Below are 23,482 nucleotides of genomic sequence, written 5' to 3' on the forward strand. Positions count from 1 at the left end.
ATTATAATTTGCAAAGACCTTTTGACTATGTCCATGATAATGACTCCAATTAATCATATTACTTAAGAACTCCCACTCAAATAGACATCCCTCTAGTCATTCGAGTGGCGCATGATCCAAATCCACAAACTCAAGTCCGATCATCATGTGAGTTGAGATTAGTTTCAATGGTGAACATCGCCATGTTGATCATATCAACTATATGATTCATGCTCGACCTTTCGTTCTCTTGTGTTCCGAGGCCATGTATGTACATGCTATGCTTGTCAAGTTTAACCCGAGTGTTCCGCGTGTGCTACTCTTCTGCACCCGTTGTATGTGAACGTTGAGTTTATCACACCCGATCATCACGTGGTGTCTCGAAATGATGAACTGTCGGAACGGTGCACAGTCGGGGAGAACGCAATTTTATCTTGAAATTTTAGCGAGGGATAACCATATAATGCTATCGTCTTCCTAAGCAAGACAAGTGCATAAAAGGATTAACATCACATGCAAATCATAAGTGACATGATATGGCCATGAACTTGTGGTTCTTGATCATCACCAAAGCACCGACATGAGGTCCATAGTCACTGGCGCCACACCATGATCTCCATCATTGTGCTGCCATCGAGGTTGTCGCGCTAACTATGTTGTTACTAATAAAGTTACTACTAGCCATAATGCAAAGCATGTCCAAGCGCAAAATTAATTAAAGATAAACCAATGGCTCTTGCCGGTTGTCGTAGCATCGACGTGCAAGTAGATATTTAACTATTACAACATGATCATCTCATACATATATGTATCATATGATGTCTTTGGCCATATCACATCACATGCATACCCTGCAAAAACAAGTTAGACGTCCTCTAATTTGTTGTTGCACGTTTTACGTGGCTGTTATGGGTTATCTAGTATGATCGCATCTTACTTACGCAAAACCACAACGGTGATATGCAAGTTGCTATTTAGCCTTCTCCAAGGACCGCCTCGGTCAAATCCGATTCAACTAAAGTTGAAGAAACAGACACCCACTAGTCATCTTTATGCAACAAGTTGCATGTCAATCGATGAAACCGGTCTCTCGTAAGCGTACGAGTAAAGTTGGTCCGGGCCGCTCCAATCCAATAATACCGCCGAATCAAGAAAAGACTAAAGAGGGCAGAAAATTGAACATCAATGCCCACAAACTCTTTTGTGTTCTACTCGAGATGTCATCCACGCATGAACCCAGCTCATGCTGCCACTGTTGGGGAACGTTGCTTGGGAAAGAAAAAAATTCCTACCGACACGCAATACCTATCCACGGTGATGATCATCTACGAGAGGGGAGAGTGAATCTACATACCCTTTAAGATCGCTAAGTGGAAGCGTATATAACGCGGTTGATGTAGTGGAACATCTTTGTGATTCAAATCGCACCTGTCCAGCGATCTCATCACGATCCGTCCCGCGATCCCATCACGATCCTTCCCGATCTAGTGCCGAACAGACGACACCTCCGCATTCAGCACACGTACTACTCAATGACGATCTCTGCCTTATTGATCCAGAAAGAGGGGCGGAGAGGTAGATGAGTTCTCCAGCACGGCGATGTGATGGTGGTGGTGGTGAACTAACCCAGCAGGGCTTCGCCTAAGCACTACAGAACTAGACTAGAGGTAGCCATTGCTGTTTTCTGTGACTCAAAACCCTGAAAACCTCTAGTATATATAGGATGAGGGGATAAGAGGCAGCCTTGGCCCCTTCTCCAAGGAGAAGGGTCGGCCGAACCCTACAAGGAAGAGTCCACCTTCCCACAAGGGAGGTGGGCAAATTTGGGAGGACCCTCCTTCCTTTCCTTTTAAAGTACTTTTGCCTTTTTATCTCCACTCCTAGCCGCATGGGTTTTTGAGAGAGGCTTAGGCCAGCCCACCACAGGTTAGTCCACCTCCTCTCACAGCCCATAAGGCTCTTGGGTCATCAAACCCCTCCCGGTGGTCCCCCGGCAACCTCCCGTGAGCCCGAAACTTTTCCGGAGACCAAAACATGACTTCCTATATGTCAATATTTACCACGAGACCATTCTGGATCTTATCATGATGTCCAAGATCTTATTCGGGATTCCAAACAACCTTCGACCACCAACACCTATAACTCAACTATACCGAAACGTCACCAAACAATAAGCGTGCATACCCTGCGGGTTCGAGAACTATGCACACATGACCTGAGACACTCCCCGATCAATAAAAATAGCGGGACCTGGATGCCCATATTGGTTCCTACATATTCTACGAAGATCTCTATCGGTTGAACCTCTATGTCAAGGATTCACTTAATCTCGTATCTTGTTCGCTTTGTCCTTCGGTATGTTACTTGCCCGAGATTCGATCTTCGGTATCTCCATACCTAGTTCAATCTCGTTACCCGAAAGTCTCTTTAATCATTCCGTAATACTGGATCCCATGACTAACTCCTTAGTCACATTGCTTGCAAGGCTTTTTGTGATGTTGTATTACCGAGTGGGCCCCGAGATACCTCTCCGTCACACGGAGTGACAAATCCCAGTCTTGATCCATGCCAACCCAAGAGACACCTTCATTGATACCTGTAGAGCACCTTTATAGTCACCCAGTAATGTTGCGACGTTTAATACACAAAAGGTATTCCTCCTGTGTCCGGGAGTTGCATGATCTCATGGTCATAGGAACAGATACATTGACATGAAGAAAACAGTTGCAATAAACTGACACAATCATATGCTACGTTCATAGTTTGGGTCTTGTCCATCACATCATTACCCTAATGATTTTATCCCGTTATCAAGTGACAACACTTGTCTATGGCTAGGAAACCTTGGCCATGTTTAATCAAGGAGCTAGTCAACTAGAGGCTCACTAGGGACAGTGTGTTGTCTATGTATCCACACATGTATTTGAGTTTCCAATCAATACAATTATAGCATGGATAAGAAACGATTATCATGAACAAGGAAATATTATAATAACCAATTTATTATTGTCTCTAGGGCATATTTCCAACACTGGGAGCATCCCTACATGATTTAACATTAATGCCCCCAATGATATGACCGTTGGGTGGATAAGATTGGGGACACGTGGCACGTGGCACGACAACGGTCGGGTCTTTCAATTGTGACAGTCCTTATGTCTCTCATGTTCCTTACTGATAGGGAGCTTGCACTAGAAAAATCCTAACTCCTCAGTTAGTGCAATTTCTTTAGCGACCAAAAGAACTTCATCTCTGTCACTGAAGACTTTGACTAAGCTGCGAGAGATTATCAATGCTTCACTCGAAGAATTTGGTATGTGTTGGTTTTTAGTTGAGCATCATGAGGAAACTTTTCCTTAGTATTACCTCGACCCCCTTTAACAGTATGGTGTTCCTATGACTCAAGAAAGAATAAAATGAAACAGAAAGTGTAAATCTTAAAGATTCAAAGTCTTTAGAGCATTTTCTTCGGGATACACCAAATTCCTCATTTTCAAAATCTTCATGAGCAATAGGAATTTCTTCGCTATCAAAGTCTTCAAGGAATGACCAAAGTCTTCACTCGAAGACATACATTTTTAGGGGTAGATATTCTTCGAATAACTCAAACTCGTCACATATCAGTCTCTTAACCTATAAGTCTTCAATCCACCGAAATCACAAAGGGGCACTAGATGCACTTATAGATGTGATGCCCGTACACATGATGACCAGGAGGAAGACCTAGAGGAGAATGAGTACGAGACCAAGCACTCCACTACTTGAGTGCGAGAACCCCCAGGGTAGGATAAGCTATGTATCCACGAAGTCTAGTCTGTGTAATTTGTTCATACGACACCATATGTGATTTTTGTTTGTTTTTTGTTTATGTTTTGATGCAAGTCGCGCTTTCGTCGTAGGCAATATGTGAGCGAATATATCGCCTATCTTATCTTAAGGATATGTGATGAGTGTTTTGACCCTTGTTTGACACACTTGCACTGTACCAACCCCCTTAGGCGTGACTCCCTCTTGTTCCTATTCCTTTTGTCTATTCCATTTTTTGAATTGGCTGCTCCAAACAAGATGGTGGCTGCTACTCGCACCAGTAATTTCGACAGCCCCATCACCGGTGACTCTAGCCCGCAGTAAGAAGCCGGTGGGTGTGCTCAAGAGGGAGGTCACCAGGAGCAGGCAGAAGGTGATATTCCCCCACCACCGCCTCCACCGGAGAACATGATGAAAGCACAATTGCTCCCTAGGGTGGTTCTGATAATTGATCACAATATATGCATCATTGGACTAATGTGTTTTCCAAGTATATTTTAGAAAAGTTCAAAAGATGTTATGGCTTAAATTTTATGTGGATATGCCCCTGGATTCAAGAAAGGAATAATATTGGCTCAAGCTTCAAGCTAGAAGACTCTTCATTTTATATTTGTGATAAATCACTTTTGAATCCATAGGAAAACCAATACTATTAAAAGGGGTGAGGTAGTAAAATGAACTGATTGCTCAAATGCTCAAAGTTAGCCACCAAAACACTAAGTCATTTTTCCCACATATCCAGTCTGACAAATGGCACATTGAGAAATTCGGTGTCACCAACATTGCCACATCGGACCCACTGATGTTGAACTAAGACAAAACCCTAGCGATTCCCACCAAATCGGTGCAGCCAAAACTGCATCGGTGCTACCGAGTTCAGTGTGACCAACATTCTCTTGCCAAGGTACACAAAAACGGAGTTTCCAAGTTTGAGTATCGGTGCCACTGAGTTTGGCCATCTGACCGTTAGTCAACTTCTCAATGCCACCGAGTTCTATATATCGGTTTCACCGAGATTCAAAAGTTGACCACTTCAGTGCTAATCGGTACCACCAAGTTGTCCACTTCGGTGTCACCAATTTTTCTCTTTTGTGTGTAATGGTTGGATTTGGGTGCTGCCTATATATACCACTTCACCCACCTCTCATTCGTGGGAGAAGCACTCAGAACACACACTTCATTTCCAGATCCATTTTCTAATAGAAAACCACGTACTCATGTGTTGAGACCAAAATATTCCAATCTAATCATTTGAAACTTGATCTCTAGCCTCCCCGAACTGCTTTCCACCAAATGAACCTCTCCTACCCATGCATGTTCTCTGAGAGAGAGATTTGTGTTGAGGAGACTACCTTTAGAAGCACAAGAGCAAGGAGTTCATTGATCTACCCCATCTATTACCTTTTGGAGGGTGGTGCCTCCTAGATTGGTCAGGTGTTTCTTGGGACCCTCCTACTTCATCTTGTGTAGTTGAACCAAGACGTTTCTAAGGGCAAGGAGATTGCCTACTTCGGGAAGATCTACCATGAGTAAGGCTAGTCCTCCGTGGACGGAAGTCGTGGTGGGATAGACAAGGCCGCTTCTTTGTGGACCCTCCATGGGTGGAGCCCTCCGTGGACTCTTGCAGTCATTACCCTCCGTGGGTTAAAGTCTCCACTAACATGGACGTATGATAGTGCCACCTATTGGAACCATGCCAAAAAATGTCGTGTCAACCTCATGTGTTTGATCTCACTTCCTTACTCCTCTATTTACACTTGCATGTTTACTTTCCGCTGTAGTACTATTAGAACTTCACGTGTAGGGTGTATTTGACTTGTCATAACTGTCGTAGTTGCCTCTCAAGTAAAATTGGGAAAAGGCAAAAAAATATCTTGTCAAGTAGTCTAATCACCCCCTAGACACACTTTCGATCCTACAAGTGGTATCAAAGCTTTGTTCTCCATTTCATTTGTTTAGCAACCTAGGAGAGTATGGCATGTAGTGAGGGAAATTATCATCGTAGACCTCCTTACTTCGAAGGCACTAATTTTGCTAGTTGGAAGCATAAAATTAAGATGCACATTCTTGGCTCTAATCCTCATGTTTGGGTTGTTATTCGTGTTGGTGTACAAGGTAATTTCTTTCGATAAGGGTATGAACCAGATCGTGATGCTACTGCTGATGAACTGAAGATGTTGCAACTTAATGCTCAAGCCTGTGATATCATCTTCAACTACCTTTGCCCCACAAAATTCAACAATATCAGTCGTCTTGAGAATGGAAAATAGTTTGGGATACTTTGGTTGATATGCACGAAAGTACTGATTCTGTAAGAAAATCTAAGTTGGATGTGCTTGAAATTCAACTTGACAAGTTCAAGATGAAGGATGGCGAACGAGTCGCTGAAATGTACTCTAGGCTATCTCTCATCACCCATGAGATTGTCGGCTTAGGAAGCGAAGAGATGACCAACAAATTCATCATCAAGAAGATACTTAGAGCTCTTGGTGGCAAGTATGACACAATGTACACATTGATCGAAATGATGCCAAATTACAATGATCTCAAGCCAACTAGAGTCACTGGTAGGGTTGTTGCTCATGAGATGTCACTCAAAGACAAAGATGACCTGCACAACAAGTCAAGCGGTGCTTATAAAGCTTCATGCGATGCTCCCGCTACTTCAAAAGACAATCTTGTCACTGATGAAGAGATAAGCCTCATGGTAAGAAAATTCAACAAGTTCTACAAGAGTAGAGGCAAAGATACAAGCTCAAGTTCAAGACATGTTGAGAAGCGTTCAACCAGTCATGACCGAAACTGCTACATTTGTGGGAAACCCAGACACTAATAAAATAAGTGATCGGCTCCCTACAAAACAAGAGAAGAGTCACCTCGAAGATGAAGGTCAAGAGATGAGTCACCACGATGAGAGAGAAGGAGTAGAGAAGATCACTATGAAGGAAGACACTCATAGAGAGGCAAGCAACTAGAGAAGAAGGACAAATAGACCAAGAGCAGTTCAAGAAGAAGACATCAATCTCATGTTAGTGAATGGGTTTGTGGCTCCGAATCTGATCACCACTTCGAGAGAAGATATCATTCCCACAATGACTATACTCAAGATGAAGGTGTTGCAGGCATTGCACGTGTTTCCTCCAACTCCTACGACTTATTTGATTCACCAAATGAGGGAGTCGGAAACTGCTTCATGGCTAAAGGCCCCAAGGTATCACACCCTGAGTATCTTGATTTCAATAGTGATTAGGATAACTTGTTAGGAGAAGATGACTTGTTTCTAGATAAAACTAGTGATTGCACTGAAAATGAACTTGCTAATTATCATGCTAGTCAAGAGAAATCAAATGATGACGATAAGAAAGAGATTGAAAGACTAACTCAAGAATTAAAAACTCTTAAGTTAGCTCATGAGACTACTCTAGAAGATCATGGAGAGCTTGCAAGACCCCATGAGAAGCTATGCTTCGAGAAGCTCAACTTGGAGCAAGAGCACGTGCTCTTAAAAGAAATCAATGATGACCTCCGAAAGAAGGGTTCTTCTTATCTAGCCAAACGATTACTCTTGTCTAATTTCGTTCCACAAGTTAAGCCTAAGAACACTAGTAACAAAGACAAGAGTAATTTCGTTCCACAAATTAAGCTTAACTCGTAGGTTGGCGCCGATGGGCGTCGGCGGCGTGTGGCAAATGGTGTGGGTACAACACGCATGATGCTGGTTTACCCTCGTTTAGGGCCCTCCGATGAGTCAAAACACATAGTCCTGCTTAGGTGACTATATGGGAATCACAGTACAAAGGTTGCTCCTTGCGCTGTTCGTGAGGAGGGAGACGGAGCGCTGGCTGTGTTCTCGTTGTCTCAGTTGTTGCTCTACGTGTGGTTGTGGGATCACTATGTGTTTTAGCATGCCCTCTTAGTGGGCAGAGACGTGGCTTTTATAGTCAAGCTTAGGGCTACAATGGTAATGGCATGATTTGGGGTGGGGGCCGGCTGCCAGTCTCTCAGGCCGGCTGTGGGGCCCACCCGTGGTTGGGTCTTGTCGCGGGACCTGCTGGTCATGTGCAGCAGCGGTCGATGCACCGAGCCGTCAGGGCGGGTGCGACAAAGAGGGGACGTGGCTGCAGGACCTCCTTGCCCGATCAGGGTCGGGGTCCCCGTACCCTCGCTGACCCTCTCATCATCATGCTGCAGCATGAGGTACATCTTAGCGCGTACTACTGCCCTCACCTTGTCTTTTCTGCGTACATCGGTACGGGCGATGGGATGGGAGCTAGCCGCCCGGCTGGCGGAGGACCTGTCGGCCGGCAGAGCCCCGCGAGGCGGCCAGGTACGCGTCGAAGAGGTAGCCCGCTACCGCCAGCCGGCCAGGTAGGCGTGGGCCAGGAATGGGGCAGGCTACCTCCAGCCGGGCGCATTCGTGGGCTGAGGAAGGGTCAACTATCGCAAACCGGACGTACTCATGGTTGAGGGGGCCGGCTATCGCCGGTCGGTCGTAGTTGGGTTGGCCGAATGGGCCGGATATCGCTAGCCGGCCTCGGGGGCCACGCAGCCCCAAATATCTTGGAGATGGGAATCCCCGCTCTTGGTATACCCGGGGGTGATATCCCAGTCAGTAGCCCCCAAAATCGTTGGGGTCCGAAAGCCTCCGGACGAGGTGGTCCAACGGTTTTCCCCCCGCATCTAAAGGACTCGTGGTGGAGGGCTCGGCTTGCCGGTAATGTCGTGTGGTAAGGCTCTGCCCCCGTGGGAAGTGCCGCGGGCTGAGCGGCAGTCGGTCGTGCCGCAGCTAGCCTTGTCACGGTGGCCGTGTGCCGGCAGGCCGCCGCGAAGCCTCGGGTTCTCGGCGTCGCCTTGATGCCCGTGCCGTCTGGTAGGCGCCACTTGTCGGCCATCGACGGGCGGCGGGCCCACCACTTCATGTGAGACGGGACGGCGCCACAAGGCCAGCCTGGCCCGCCTCAGCCTCCGTGCGGATCTTCTGCGGCCGCGCCCGTCGGGTGGCGTTCCCCACATGGTTAAATGCGCATCGATCGTGGGGAGGTGGGGATCATGGGCGTAACGGATCCCGCACGCTCGTCCACCCCAGGGCTTTTAAATAGGGGAGAGGAGGGGCCGAAGCCGCCATTACTCACCCTCCCACTTCTCCTTGCCCGAGCTCTCCGCCTCCTTCTTCCTCCTCGCGCCGGTAGCGCCTCTGTGTCTCCTCCCTTCCTCCTCGCCCCCGCAGCACCTCCCCCGTGGTGGATCCGCTGGGGGCTTGCCTCTCGCGGCTGCTATCGCCCGGCTTGCCGCCGGCCCCATCCAAGATGCTGAGGGTCCCCTCTTGCTCGTGGGAGGGCTCCATGGTCACCGCCGACCACATCGTGTAACTCCGCCGGACGCGCAAGCTTCCGTCCGAGGAGGTGCTTGAGGCCCGCGCGCTTGGGGACAAGACCACGAGCATGTCGTCTTCTCCAGCCACTTCCTCGTCGGCTTTGGGCTGCCGACGAGCTCCTTCCTGCAGCAGTTCCTTTGGAACTTTGGCCTCCAGATGCACCATCTAAGAGTAAACACTATCTTGAACAATGCGTGCTCCGTCACCATGTGCGACGCGTTCTTGGGCATCCGCCCCTTTCCGACCTTCTTTCTCCACTTCTTCTACTTCCGCAGCCAGAAACATGGCATGAGGGACTTCTCCTGCAGCGGTCCGGTGATCTGCCGGCGGAACGGCCCGTCGATGCCAAGGATGCAGTTCCAGGACTCCTTCAAGAAATGGCAGCGGACCGTCTTCTACGTCTGCAACATCGGAGAGGGGCGTGACTGGGTCGTCTTGCCTGCCTTCACCGACGCACCGCCGGACGTGACGAACCGGTCTATCAACTCGAACTCTCCAGACATTATGCCCTTGGTCGGCCGACTTGTGGAGCTCTGGTCCTCGATGGGGTTGACGGTCGAGGACCTGGCCCCAAGGACCCGTGCCGACTGTCGACCATGGAACTGGTGCTGCACATGGTGGCTGCCCGGGTGAACCGCATATCCAGCTTCTAGCTGAAGGAAGAGAAGTGGAGCTTCGTCATGGAGCCGTACCATCGGGCGAACAGAGCTCCCTGGTAAGAGTACGACCGATTGCCTTGTCTTCTCCTATTGATTTTTCTCTCTGCTCGTAGCACCTGACTCACTATTGTGGTGCCCTCCCAGAAATTCGTTCAGCAAAACACCCTATGAGACCGACCCGGAGCACCTTGTTTCTGATCTGGAGGATTCCGACAACGAGGACTATGAGACGGATGACGGTGAACCCGACGCTCAGGCTGAGGCATGCCGAAGGATGGGGGTGAAGAGGATTATGGGGGCGACGGCGTAGGCGAGTCGGCCAGCGCCCTCGCTGATGAGGGCGAGTCGTCGCACCGCCCCCCCGAATGGTCCGTCAGAGACTGGCCGAATGACGACGACGAGCTACAAGTCCTTGACACGCCACCATCTATGATCCGGAATCGCGAGAAGCGGCAGCGGCATGGCTTGAACGTTCGGCCAGGGGTCGGCTGGCAGTTACCCAGCCGTCTCGGTGCCAGACGGCAAAGGAGCACCGTCGTGAGAAGCGGCCGGCCGACGGCTCGACCGTAGGCCTGGTGCCTAAGAAGATGTGGTTCGTGGTCGTGCTGACCGGCTCCCCTCCAACGATGCCAAGAAGGTTCAGGCGCGGGCCTCGCGTGATTTGTTTTGGCGAAGGGTGTGGTTTTTCTGTGAGGCTCATGCCTCCCACCCTTATTTTTCTTTGTCGCCCTGTGGTGTTGAGCTCGTGCCCCTTTTGTGTTTGCTTGCATGGACGCCATCCCGCTGCCGGAGGTCGAAACACCAGCCCACGAGACCGAGACGGTCGTGTCTCTCGCCGCGGAGCACGCGGCCATGACACGGCTTGAACGGCAGGTGCACATGAAGGCGAAGGCCGCGCCTACCATGGCAACCGGCGCTGATGGCCCATGTTGACGCCAGGACTTCGCCCGCGCGTGCGGATGCGCATCCGGAGCCGCCTCCAGAGGTGATGGCCCCGTCGGACGACGCGTCGGCCGCCCAGGATGTGGTCCACTCTGCTTCCGTCCTAGAGCGACGGGCAGGCGCCGAAGCCGAGGTTGTTGTCTCCATCAGCCGAGCCATCGTGGTGATGACCGCGCAGGTGGCTCCGACTATGCCGGTTGAGGGCAGAAGCAGTGGCAGTCAGACTCATCTGTTGTCCTCAGTGACGTCCACCTAGGAGCAGCTGCACAACGCCCCTCCTGACACCGAACCGCCCCTGGCCCAGGGGAGGTAGCTTCGATGCCACGGGCATCGGGGGTGTTGGCCTGCTATAAGAAGAACGTGGTCGGCTTCGCTCAGTCGGCGGTGGCCAGCCTCAGGACCCTGGAGAAGGCACTCGAGATTAGTTATTTTGTTTGAAGTTTTATTTCATCCTCTGCAGGGTGGGTGCACATGAGCGCACCCACTGGGTCCACGAGATTCTGGCCGACTACGCGGCTGCGTGGCAGCCGGGCCAAATCTTATCTTCTCTATTTATCTCCTTTTCAGTTCGAGCAGGCGCAGTGCAAGGTGATATTCTGGGACGTGATAGATGTTGGTTGGTATGCCAAGAACCGCTATCTTCAAGTCCACATGGAACTGGTGGCTCAGACGGCCGAGTTGGAGGCAACCAAGGCCGAGTTGGAAGCAACCAAAGGTAGCCTTTCTTCCTTTTTGTTAGTGGGTGCGGCGAGCAAACTCACTGCGTGTAGTCCCCAAGATTCGGGTCGGCTACGCGTCTGCACAGCAGCCGGACCAAATTTTACTATGTTGAGCTCTTTGTAGTCTAGCCCGCTACTGACTTCTCCTTGTGCAGCTGCGGCCATTCCCCGGGCTGAGGTCGAGGAGCTGCGCAAGACACTCTCGGAGGTCCGGGGCCAGCGCAACGAGGTTGCGTGGGAGCACGACCGGCTGCAGACTGGCCTGAGTGCTGTGCAGGCGGAGACGGCACAACTGAAGGGAGAAGTGGAGCAGCTCGGCCACGAGCGCAGGTGGCAGAGGAGGTTGCACAGCAGACGGCAGCCGCTAGCGACGGGATGGTGGCGCGCTTGGCCGCGGAGCTCAAGAGGGAAACCAACCGTCATGCGGCCAGCACACTCGGCCTTCTTCACGGGATGGACACCGTCTTGGCTGGTAAGCAACACTGCGTTTGGTCGTCATGTTTAGCCATCTTCCTCCCGTTTCTTATTTTCCTTCCGTGGGCAGCTCGATTCCCGGAGACACGGGCGCTGGCGGAGCGCGCCATGGTGTCGCATTGTGAGGAACAATATCGAGCCTGCATCGAGCCAGTCGAGGGTGCTGACTGGTCCTCCACGGAGGTGGCGCAAGCCTGTGAGGCCAGCGCGGTCCATCTTCGCGCCCTCTGGGACCAGCTGTTGGCGGCGGGCCGGGGCATCGCTCTGGCCCTTTGGCCCGAGCGAGCTGCAGATATCAGTGAGGAACGGGTTGCAACATGGCTGGAGCATGCTGCCGATCGCTTTCACGCATGGCGGGTGTTGGTTGTTCGGGCCGGCGCCAGGGTTGCCCTGACCTTCGTTGTCTCGTGGTACTCTGGCATCGACTTGAGCCGGTTGAGCACCTTGAGGGCGACGTCGCAGGAGTACCTGGCGCGGCGCGAGAAGGAGGTCAGATTCGAGGCCCACGAGCTCGCTAGCTACTCGGCACTGGACACGTAATTCCCTGAGCTGGGTGAGAACGGTGTGCCCATCCTGCAGGACGACTACGGCATTCCCATCCTCGATGGCGAGGAAGAGGAGGGCTCCATCTCGGATGAGCCCGAGGGTGATGAAGGAGCCGCCGAGATGGTTGCCGATGGCGGGGCTGAGTCCTCCATTAAAGGGTAGCAGCCGACTGCCGGGGCCACTAGGGCGCCGCCAGCTGGCGGTAGCGGAGCCTCGCCGGCTGCCGAGGTGGAGGCCAGCGAGAAGGTGTCGCCGGTTGTCTAGATGGGCTAAACTTTCATGTCGACTGAGACCGGGAGGCGTACACTACTACAGCCGGTCATGTATCTTTCCTTCTTTTCTTTCTTAACATTCGAAACTTTTATGAACAAGTCCACCCACTGGGGGTGTATTGTAAAGTACTCTAGGCTGTGGGCCTTTATCTTATAATCTATGCGCTGTCGCGTTTGATTTTAACATGTTGCCTCCCGCCCTTTAGTTTTTTTTATCTTTCTTGCTCTGAATCCTTGGTTTCCCATGTGCCCCGTTCCTTTGCCGTTGTTCCTGTCGGCCAGCCGTCTTGCAGTCTGAGGCCGAGCAAAGAGTGGGCTGTGGAGGCGGGGTATTGGTAACTTAGACTTTTTGCAAGCTAGATGTTTGAAGCGTCTCGGCTGTGTGGCTAGGCTGGCCCCGTCCTTTGCCGATCTTTTCCCATATGCCTCTCCTCCCTTTGCTTGTGCGCCTCCCGGCCAAACAACCACGCCATGGTCTGCAGCCGCTAGGGTTAGGCCGTCCAGGAGAAGAAGCTATGGTACTTTTCCGGGGGTGGGATGGTTAGGCTGAGCCGGCAGTCCCTGGGTCGGCCGAGCCGACTCGGGGGCAGCTGGTGTGAATGAAAAAACTTCATGTTTTAATGGAAAAAGGCAGTCCCCGAGTCCTGCTGTGGGGTGTCGGATGTTCATTGCTTGAAAGTAAGGCAAATATGTACGTACACATCTAACTATAAAACGGGCACAGGAGCTCTGCATTCCATGGCTGCTCTATCTCAGAGCGAGAGGCGTCTTTCTTGTTCTTCTTGTCCTTCTGAGCATCGACCAGGTAATAGGCGTTGTTGCTCAGGGCTTTGCTGATGATGAACGGGCCCTCCCATGGGGCGGGCAGCTTGTACTGGCCAGTTGTTCGTTGGATAAGCCGGAGCACCAGGTCTCCCTCTCGGAACGAGAGTGGCTTGACCCATCGACTGTGGTAGCGGCGCAAGGCCTGCTAGTAGATTGTTGTTCTGGACAGCACCAGCTCAAGTGCCTACTCGAGGTGGTTGACGCTATCTTCTCTGGCTTCCTTTGCATTGGCTTTGGTGTACAGGGCAACCCGAGGCGAATCAAACTCCACGTCGGTAGAGATTATTGCCTCGGCCCCATACACCAAGAAGAATGGGGTGAACCTAGTCGGCCGGTTGGGCATGATCCACAGGCTTCATAGCACAGCCGGCCAAGTGCTCCAGTGGCTCGAGCAGCCAGGATGAGGCCGTTTTCCCGTTCTACCAAGCCGTTTGACTGTGGGTGGGCCACGAAAGCGAAGTCCATCCGGACTCTATGCTCTTTGCAGTAGCGAGCGAGTGCACCCTTGGCAAAATTGGTGTCATTGTCGGTGATGATGCTATTGGGGAGGCCGTAGCGGATAACGATGTCCTTGATGAACTTGACGGCCATCGGGCCATCGAGCTTCTTGATTGGCCGAGCCTCGATCCACTTCGTGAACTTGTCGACCGCACTAACAGATGTGTCAAGACGCCCCCGTGGTCTTGAATGATCCTACCATGTCCAGGCCCCACACGGCGAACGATCATGTGAGGGGGTGGTTTGAAAAGCCGCAGCCAGCTGGTGGCTGCGTGCCTTGAAGCGCTGGCAGCCATTGCACTTGTCGACTAGCTCCTTGGCGTCCTTTAACGCAGTCGACTAATAGAACCCATGGCGGAACGCCTTGGCCACCAGGGATCATGAGGCACCGTGTTGGCCACATTCTCCCTCGTGGTTGTCGCGGTGGACCTCGCAGCCTTCATCTGGTTCGATGCAACACTTGAAGACTCCGGACGCGTTGCGCTTGACAAGCTCGTTGTTGATGATGGTGTAGGAGGCGGAGCCCCTTTGGATCTGATGGGCCTCGACCTTGTTAGCAGGAAGGGTGCCACTTTCGAGGTACTCGAGGAACGATTTCCCCCAAGATGGGGTCGTGACCATGGCTAGCACGGCTGACCTGGGCTTGCTTGGGCGGGGCGGCAGGCGGCTGGCCGGCTGCCGCAGCCCCCGGGGTCGGGCGGGAGGGACCCCGGCGATGGATCGGCAGCCCCCGAGCCGGCTGGAACGGGTCACGAGTCTATTGGGGCAGACGACGGTCCGTCCGGCACAGGCGGCTGGCCGGCTGGAGCTTCCAGCTTCGGGTCGGCTGGGGTCCTAGTCGGCAGGGTGACAGCAGCCTCCGAGTCGGCACCAGCAGTCCCCGAGACTGGCGTTGAAGCCCCCGGGTTTGCTGGCACGAAGCTGGAATCTGACTCTGGGGAAGGCGTGATGGAGGGCTTGCGCAGGTGCTCTAGGGACACACCGGCTGGGATGGGCTGCCTGGTGGAACTGATCTTTTCCAGCGTGTCGGCGGCCTCATTGTCGGCTCGCAAGATCTGATGGAACTCACAACCTTCAAAACCGCGAGTCAGCTGGTGGACCAGGAAGCAGTAGCTAGCCATGTTTGCATCCCTGGCGTCCCATTCGCCAGTGACTTGTTGCACCACCAGGTCGGAGCCGCCAAAGCAGAGGATGTGTCAGACAGCAATCTCCTTGGCCAGCCGAAGGCTGTGCGTGAGTGCCTCGTACTCCACCACGTTGTTGGACGCGATGAAGTGTATGTGCAGGATGTACTGCAGCCGGTCTCCCTTTTTTTGGAGTATAAGACAGTAGGAAAGGCTCCTACTGCATGTATATATAAACAAGCTGACAATGTTACATGTACATGAGGGGGGGGGGGTGGGTGGGGGGTGGTGGAGGTTTTTACACCACTAGGGGGGATCAGCAAAGAAGCAACAATGTTGTCCACTAGATGTGCCTTGCTAGCTGACACCCTATGTCTATGGTTGGAGAAGTCCTTTACAAATCTATGTCTCCAAGAGTCTAGGGAAGGTGTCACATTCTCAAAGCATTTGTTGTGTCTTTCTTTCCACTGACTCCAAGCTGCTACCAGGAAGATCGCCATGAACATCTTCCGGGGGTGCGTCGTCTTCTGATGTTGCAACACCTCCATTCTATGATCAAAACCAGCCCATCTAACCCCTAACAGCTCCCAGCAACTTTTGATAAACACGCACCCAAAGAAGAGATGTTCAATCGTCTCCTCCACACGATGGCCACACAGCAGACAATCCAACGTGGAACCTATAGCATAGTGTCTTCTTTTGAGCATATTTCTTGTGTTAAGCCTATCCATCAGTAGGAACCAACCAAACACCTTGATCTTCGGCGTGTATTTTGATTTCCACAGCCAGTCATAGGTTGCATGGGCAACAACCCCTTTGAAGTAGAACCTACAATATTCCGATGTCTTGAAGTCATTGGCTCCCCACGTGCATGTCCATCCATCTGCATTAGGGTTGGGCACCCTCTCGCATATTTCTTCGTGCAACAGCTTGACTTCATCGTGAGCCTGCACCGAGAGCGGTAGCAGGAACATCTCTTGCAACGATTGCGAGCTCACGAAGTTTTGGACGGATACATCCTCAGAGCTAGCGAAAGAGAATGCCCTGGGGAATTTGTCTTCATATACAGCATTGTTCCAATCATCTTCCCAAAACAGGGCGGACCGGCCATTGTTAGCCTGGACTCTAGTCGCCCCCCTGAACAGAGGCATGAGTTTAATCAGCTCCCGCCACCAAAAGGATCCACACGGCCCCCACACATGCGGCACTTCATCCGCATAGTGTGTGTTCCAGATCAGTGAGACCCAGGGAACATCACGACGATTATAGAACTTGTGCAGCATCTTCAGAAGCATGGCATCATTTTGTAGTCTGAGGCTTAGAACCCCAAATCCACCATTATCTTTGGGTTTACACACTACCTCCTAGGCTGCAAGCGCATTGCTTTTAAAACCATCCTTCACCTTCTTCCTCCATAGACACCTCCTTTGTATCTTATCGATCTGTTCCACAATCGTCGGTGGGATCCGAAGCGTCCCCATGGGGTAATGAGTATCGATGTAATGACGGAGTTCATTAGGGCTAGCTTGCCCGCATATGACATCATCGACATGGTTGTCGTTATGTTCCTCTCTGCCTTACAAACTAGCGGAGTCATGTCCAAAACTGTGGGTTTGGATGTGCCCAGCGGTAGTCCCAGGTATGTGAATGTCATGGAGGCTCTCACGCATCCGAAATTCGTCACAATTTTGTTGCTTTCGTTGGGGGACAGGTTGATGGGGACCAGCGTTGACTTTTCATAGTTGATCTTCAGTTCGATGGTCGCAACATAGTCATCTAGAATGCCCTTCATCTTGGCGGCTTGGACAGGACAAGCTGGCATCACAATAATCGCGTCGTCAGCATATTGTATCACCGGGAAATCATCAGGTCCTCGAGAGTCGATGGGATGAGTAAGATACCCATCAACCATCGCTTTGTTGATCACAGTTTGGAGGAGATCTGCACCCAAAACGAATATTATAGGGGAGAGGGGATCTCCTTGTCTGACCCCACATCTGCATGGAAACTGTCGTCGAGGGACTCCATTCAACAGAACCGATGATTTCCCTGAGGAGAAAATGCACATCCATCTCGAGTTAAAACCCATATCTTTCATGATGTCAATCATCGCCGAGTGTTCAACTGTATCAAATGCTTTGGCGAAGTCAAGCTTAAGTAGCACTATCTTCTTCCGAGACACTTGGGATTGGTGAATATATTCGAAAGCCGCAAGATGATTACGGTGCACAATCCGCAAGATGATCTTCTGAAGCCGTTGGGTGAGGATCTTAGTAATCATCTTAAGGCAACAGTTAAGCAGTGTGACCAGCCTGTAATCATTTACTATTTCAGGCGAGGTCGACTTTGGGGTCAGTGTGATATATCCATAGTTGAGGGATTCTAGGTTAAGCGAGCCCTTGTGGAATTCTTCACAGAGTCCATAGAAATCGTTTTTGATGACTGACCAGCAAGCCTTCAGAAACGCTCCATTAAACCCATCTGGCCCTGGTGCTCGATCCGCTGGCATTTGTTTGACAACTTCATCAATCTCCGATCTCTCAAAAGGAACAGTGAGTGCATCAAAGTCGATCTCTGTTCTTAGAAGCGATGTGAGGTCAAAGCGTATGACGGGTGGTCTAGACGCACCCATTCTCTCTCTGTATGTTTCAAATAAGATAGTCTCTTTGTCCTTGTGATCTTAAACTACATTGCCATCCGTAGTTTTAAGGGTATTTACGCAATTGCGTCGATATCGTTCGGTCGCCATTGATTGGAAAAACTTGGTGTTCTCATCTCCGAATTTGATCCACCTAACCGTGCATCTTTTACTACAATATTCCTTCTGGTATTGTAGTAGCCTGATGATGTGTGATTTGAGTATAGACCTGAAGTTTTTCTCCGGGGTGGTGAGAGTTCTCTTGTCTTCGAGCGCATCAATCTATAGCAGGGCTTTGTTGGTGTTGTCAATGGCAATGGAGAGACGAGAGATGTTCTTGCTCCATCTTTTTAGAGCTACCCTTACTGCCTTCATTTTCTCACAGATGACCGAAGCTTCATTGCCATCTTTACCTTATCGGCTCGGTTTAGACCATGCGGAGGAGACCGTGTCCATGAACCCTGGGTGTGCTATCTACAAGGGTTCAAACCGAAAGCTTCTATTTTTAGGAATTTTCGTCTGTATCACAATGGAGCAAGGGATATGATCCGAGATAGGTCTTGCTAGAGGGCGCACCATAGTGTTGGGGAAAGATATGGACCAGTTCCGGGAGGTGAAAAACCAGTCTAGTTGTTCTAAAAGCGGATGTTGTTCCATATTAGACCAGGTATAGGTTCTACCTTTGATTGGAAGTTCCGTAAGCGCTTGCTCGCCGTTGAACTCATTGAACGTGAACATGTCATGTACATCTCCTCCCGGTCTATTACAGTTCACTGGGTCTCTGATATAGCTGAAGTCCCCAACCAACAACCAGTCTTCCGAGGTCACGATGTTTAGATCAAACAGCCATTCTGTAAATAAAGTTCTTCGTTCTCCCTAGCAGGGACCATAGATATTTAGAAGCCTCCATTGATGCGCTGAGTGATTTGATTTAAACTGCGTTCCAAGGTCAAAGTCTTTCTCGACAAACGTAGTGCCTGTGAAAACATTACTATTCCAGATCGTGACAATACCTCCAGAGGCTCCCCTAGATGGGATATAAGCAAATCGATCGAAACGTTTAGGGAACAGTGATTTTAGAGTAGCGGCATCAAACGTTTGCATCTTAGTTTCTTGCAAACAAATAACCGAGCATCCAGTGTCACGGATTGCATTCGAAAGAGCTAGATGTTTAACGGGCGAGTTAAGGCCACGGATGTTCCAACACAGCACATTCCGATGTTGCAAAAGAACCATAAGGAAATATTAAATGCTAAAGTTTATAACTAGTTCAGACATGGTCTGAATCAGCTTCCGATGCTTCCTTGAGAAGAATACTAGAAGTGAGCTCCTCTTCAGGTATGGCGCAGAGATGAGACCCGATGGCTTGCATGGTGGTGATGGCGGTAGGAGGGGACACATCCATCTCCGAGGCGCTGTTATCTTCCTGAATTGTGATGTGGGGCATCACTCTGGGCTTGACCTTCGACTTACTGATACGCCCATCAGCCATGGGAGGCACTTTGAAGCCATCATATTTGTTCGAGCGAGAGCTGCAACGCAGGTTGGAAGTGTCAACATGGACTGTCGTTTTTCCCTTCTCCCTTTGGGGAACCCTGGTATCTCTAAGTACCACCGAAGAGATCATATCTGATTGGACCTCCCCTTCGTCATTAGCAGAGTCTCCTGAAGTGATCAACCCAAAGTTGTTATGTGGAAGTGCTACTATTATCTGGTGCTGGGTGAGCTCTGTATCGACTGATAACATAGCATGTCTAGGGGAGGAATCCTCGAGCACAGCAGCAGAAGCAGGTCTAGATGCAGGAAGCATGAAGCCAGTGCTATTGAGGATCAGACCCTCTTTTCCAACAGTAATTGAGACTCCCATTTGCACACACTCATGTTTGAAACCATATCCATTGGACCAAGGCCCCATGGTAGCCATAAGAGGTTGCAGAGTTCTGAAGATAAAATCATAAAGCTGCTGCCTGGGAGCTGGGTCTGTCAACAACAATGTGAGAATGGATTCCCCCTGTTCAAAGAGTCCAAAGAAAATTCCACCATTATGTATGGCTATGGTGATCTGCAGAGAATCTACAATGGGTTGCTGCTGTGTTGTATGTGAGTGCATCACTGTCAGAGGTAGTGGTTCAATCGAAATAACAGTACCACCAGAGCTATCAGATGTTGTGAAAGTATCATTCCATGCTTGGGATGCACTGTCTATGATATTGTCCTTAGGCACAACACCATCTTGGACTTGAAGACCCTGTGCAGCAAGCCATGCCTAGAAGTTAAAGAGATATGGTGCTAGAGGAGGAGGTGCCTGAGGAGGTTGGATCGGCCAAACACCCCAACCTTCATTCTGAGCCTGTTGGTTGGGAACATCATGAGCAGGAGGAACTGCATTGGGAGGAGCAGCATTTTGAGCTAACCAGTTACGAACCTGCTGCTGGTACAACTACTCAGCAGTGACGTCAGGTCCAAATTGGGGGTGGGGGTTACCATCAGGAGGAGGTGGTTCTTCTCCAGCAGGTGGGACTTCTGGTAGCAAACTACCCCAGTCATTGCTTCGCAAAATGGTAACCTTCACAGTCCAACAATCCCTAGCCCCTCCCAGCTGCCAGACAACAAAACTCTTGGGTATGAGCCTCATATTAAGAACCCTAACTTTGAGCAGAATGAATCTTCTATCTTGACGTGGATTGTACCAAGAGATAAGAGAACCAAAGCCACCTAAAGACTTGTTGATATAATACTTTGTTTGCTAATCATAGGGAAAACCAAAATACATAATCCAAACTTCAGGTCCAAAGGTGGTACTGCGACGGTTCAGAGCTTCATTGTGTGGAACAAAAGTGATAAGGAGATCCTCATCTTCTAGTTCTAGTGGAGTAGCAATGGCAATATCCCCCATAAAAGCATCCGTAAAACCAAAAATCCCAATGCCCAGAGGATGATCAGAGGATTCAGTAGGAAAGATCCGGGCTTCATGTAACAGACCTTCAATCTGGGTGCGGATAGTCGGTCTCCCTTGCGAGAGGAGAGAACGATGTCAGCTGCGAGGCCTGTGTGTATCTTCGAGCCGTCGAAGTGCATGCGCCAATGAGTGGAGTCTGGGGGTGGCGGCAGGTACTCCGTCTCTGCCCAGTCGATGAGGAAATCTGGCAAGGCTTGTGACGTGACGGTAGTGCGTTACTCGTACTGTCATGGTCGGCCCTTTGGTGGGTCCACTTGGTGATGAGGCGAGCCGCATCCCGGTTGCCCATTATCTCCCCTAGGGGTGCGGTGCTCACCCCCGTGACTTGATGCTCTTGGAAGTAGGGCTTGAGCTTTCAGGCCACCAGGGATACGCCATAGCACATCTTCTGGTAGTGGGGGTTGTTCTGCTTTGACACGGACAATACCTCGCTCGGGTAGTAGACCGGCCGCTGGACCGGCTGGGCTTGGTCTGGCTCGAAGTGCTCGAGAGCCATGATGATGCTGATGACGTGGCTCTTCGCCACGATGTAGAGCAGCATCGGCTCTCTTTCTGTTGGCGCAGCCAGCATTGGCGCCGTTCTCACCGCAAGTTCGAGGCCGGCCAGGGCCTCATCGGCCTCATAGCCCCAGACGAAGTTGTCTACCTTCTTGAGAAGGCGGTAGAGCGGGAGGGCCTTCTCTCCCAGCCGGTTAATGAAGCGGCTGAGCGAAGCAAGGCATCCGGTGACCTTCTGGATGCCTGCCATGTCAGTCGGCTGGGACACCCACTCGATTGCCCAGATCTTCTCCGGATTGGCCTCGATCCCTCGTTCGTAAACGAGGAAGCCGAGGTGCTGTCCGACTGGCATGCTGAACAGGCACTTCTCCGGGTTCATTCGGATCTCGAACTCGCGCGGGCTCACAGACGTCTCTTTGAGATCGTCCAGGAGAGTGCGGCTTTCTTTGGTTTTGACCACAATGTTGTCCACATACACGTGTACATTGCGGTGGATCTGCTTGTAGAGGTATCACTATATGCAGCGCTCGAACGTGGCACCGGCATTTTTCAGCCCGAATGTCATCGTTATGTAGCAAAACACCCCGAAGGGTGTAATGAAAGCTATCTTTAGCTGATCAGCTGGATTCAGCTTGATCTCGTGGTAGCCTGAATAGGCGTCCAGGAAGGACAGCAGTTCACAGCTGGCCGTCGAGTCGATTACTTGATCGATACGGGGCAGAGCTAATAGATCCTTGGGGCATGCCTTGTTTAGGCTGGTGTAGTCGATACACATGCGCCAAGTCTTGTTCTTCTTCAGCACCAGGACAGGGTTCGACAACCAGTCCGGGTGGAAGACTTCCATGATGAAGCCGACTGCCAGCAGCTGGGCAAACTCTTCACCGATAGTTTTCCGCTTGGCCTTTGAGAAGCGGCACAAGGGTTGTCTGACCGGTTTAGCGTCTGGCCGGACGTGGAGAAAGTGCTTGCCAAACTTCCTCAAGACTCCCTGCATGTCCTTTGTGGACCACACAAAGATGTCCCGATTCTCAAGGAGGAAGTCGACGAGCTCGACTTCCTATTTGGCGCTGAGGTTGGTTCCTACCAGCACGTACTTGTCGCTGGGGTTGGCCGGGTCCAGAGGGACCCTCTTGCTGTCCTTGCCGGCAGCCGGCTAGAACTGGGCCTCCACAGTCGGCTGCTTTATCTTGGGCTCGGGCATGGCGGCTGGCTCGCGAGCAAGGGCCACGAGCCGGTTGATCTGTCGCCACTGCTCAGTGATGACGAGCGACTCGACCAGCTTGGAGCCGGCCAAAGCACCCTCGGATGACTTCTTGTAGTTGCTGGCTATAGTGATGATTCCGCGTGTGCCTGGCAGCTTAACTTTAGGTAGGCATAGTGAGGAACAACCATGAACTTGTCCAGAGCCGGACGACCTAAAATGGCCTTGTAGGAGGTGGTGAGCTTGATGACCTCGAACAAGATCGGCTCGTGGCGGAAGTTCGCCGGGGTGCCAAACAGCACGTCCTGCCAGACCCAGCCGATGGGAGAGTTGGAGTGGCCTGATACGATGCTGTGGAACACCGTCCGAGTCTACTGGAGCTAGGAATCGAGGATGCGGAGTTTCTCCATGAGGTCACGGTAGAGGATGTTGATGTTACTGCCGCCGTTGATGAGCACCCACGTGAAGCGGCACGTGCACCGACGGGAGACGAAGGTGGGATCCACCACCAGCGCATAGCCGCCTGGGGTTGGCATCAGAGCCGGGTGATCCTCGTGGCGCGAGGTGATGGTCTTGTCCGACCAGTACATGTACTTGGAGACCGGCGGAACGACGCCGTTGACCTCCATCACGCACCAATGCTGGTTGTGCTTGTCATCCGGCTCGCTGGTGAAGATGACGTAGATGGCATCCTGCTGGGGGAAGACGCCATCAGCCCTACCGGTTCCCGAAGCGGAAGGCGGTGGAGGCGGCAGGGGTGGCGCACGCGGTAGAACTTTGATACGTCCATTTTGCATCATGTTTTCATGTTGATATTTATCGCTTCTTGGGCTGTTATTTCACTTCACGGTTCAATTCTTATGCATTTTATCTCTTATTTTACAAGGTTCACATGAAGAGGGAGAATGTCGAAAGCTGGAATTCTGGCCTGAAAGTGGAGCAAAGTTGAGATACCTATTCTGCGCAA

This window comes from Hordeum vulgare, chromosome 1H (assembly GCF_904849725.1).
Source record: "Hordeum vulgare subsp. vulgare chromosome 1H, MorexV3_pseudomolecules_assembly, whole genome shotgun sequence".
Taxonomy (NCBI): Eukaryota; Viridiplantae; Streptophyta; class Magnoliopsida; order Poales; family Poaceae; genus Hordeum; species Hordeum vulgare.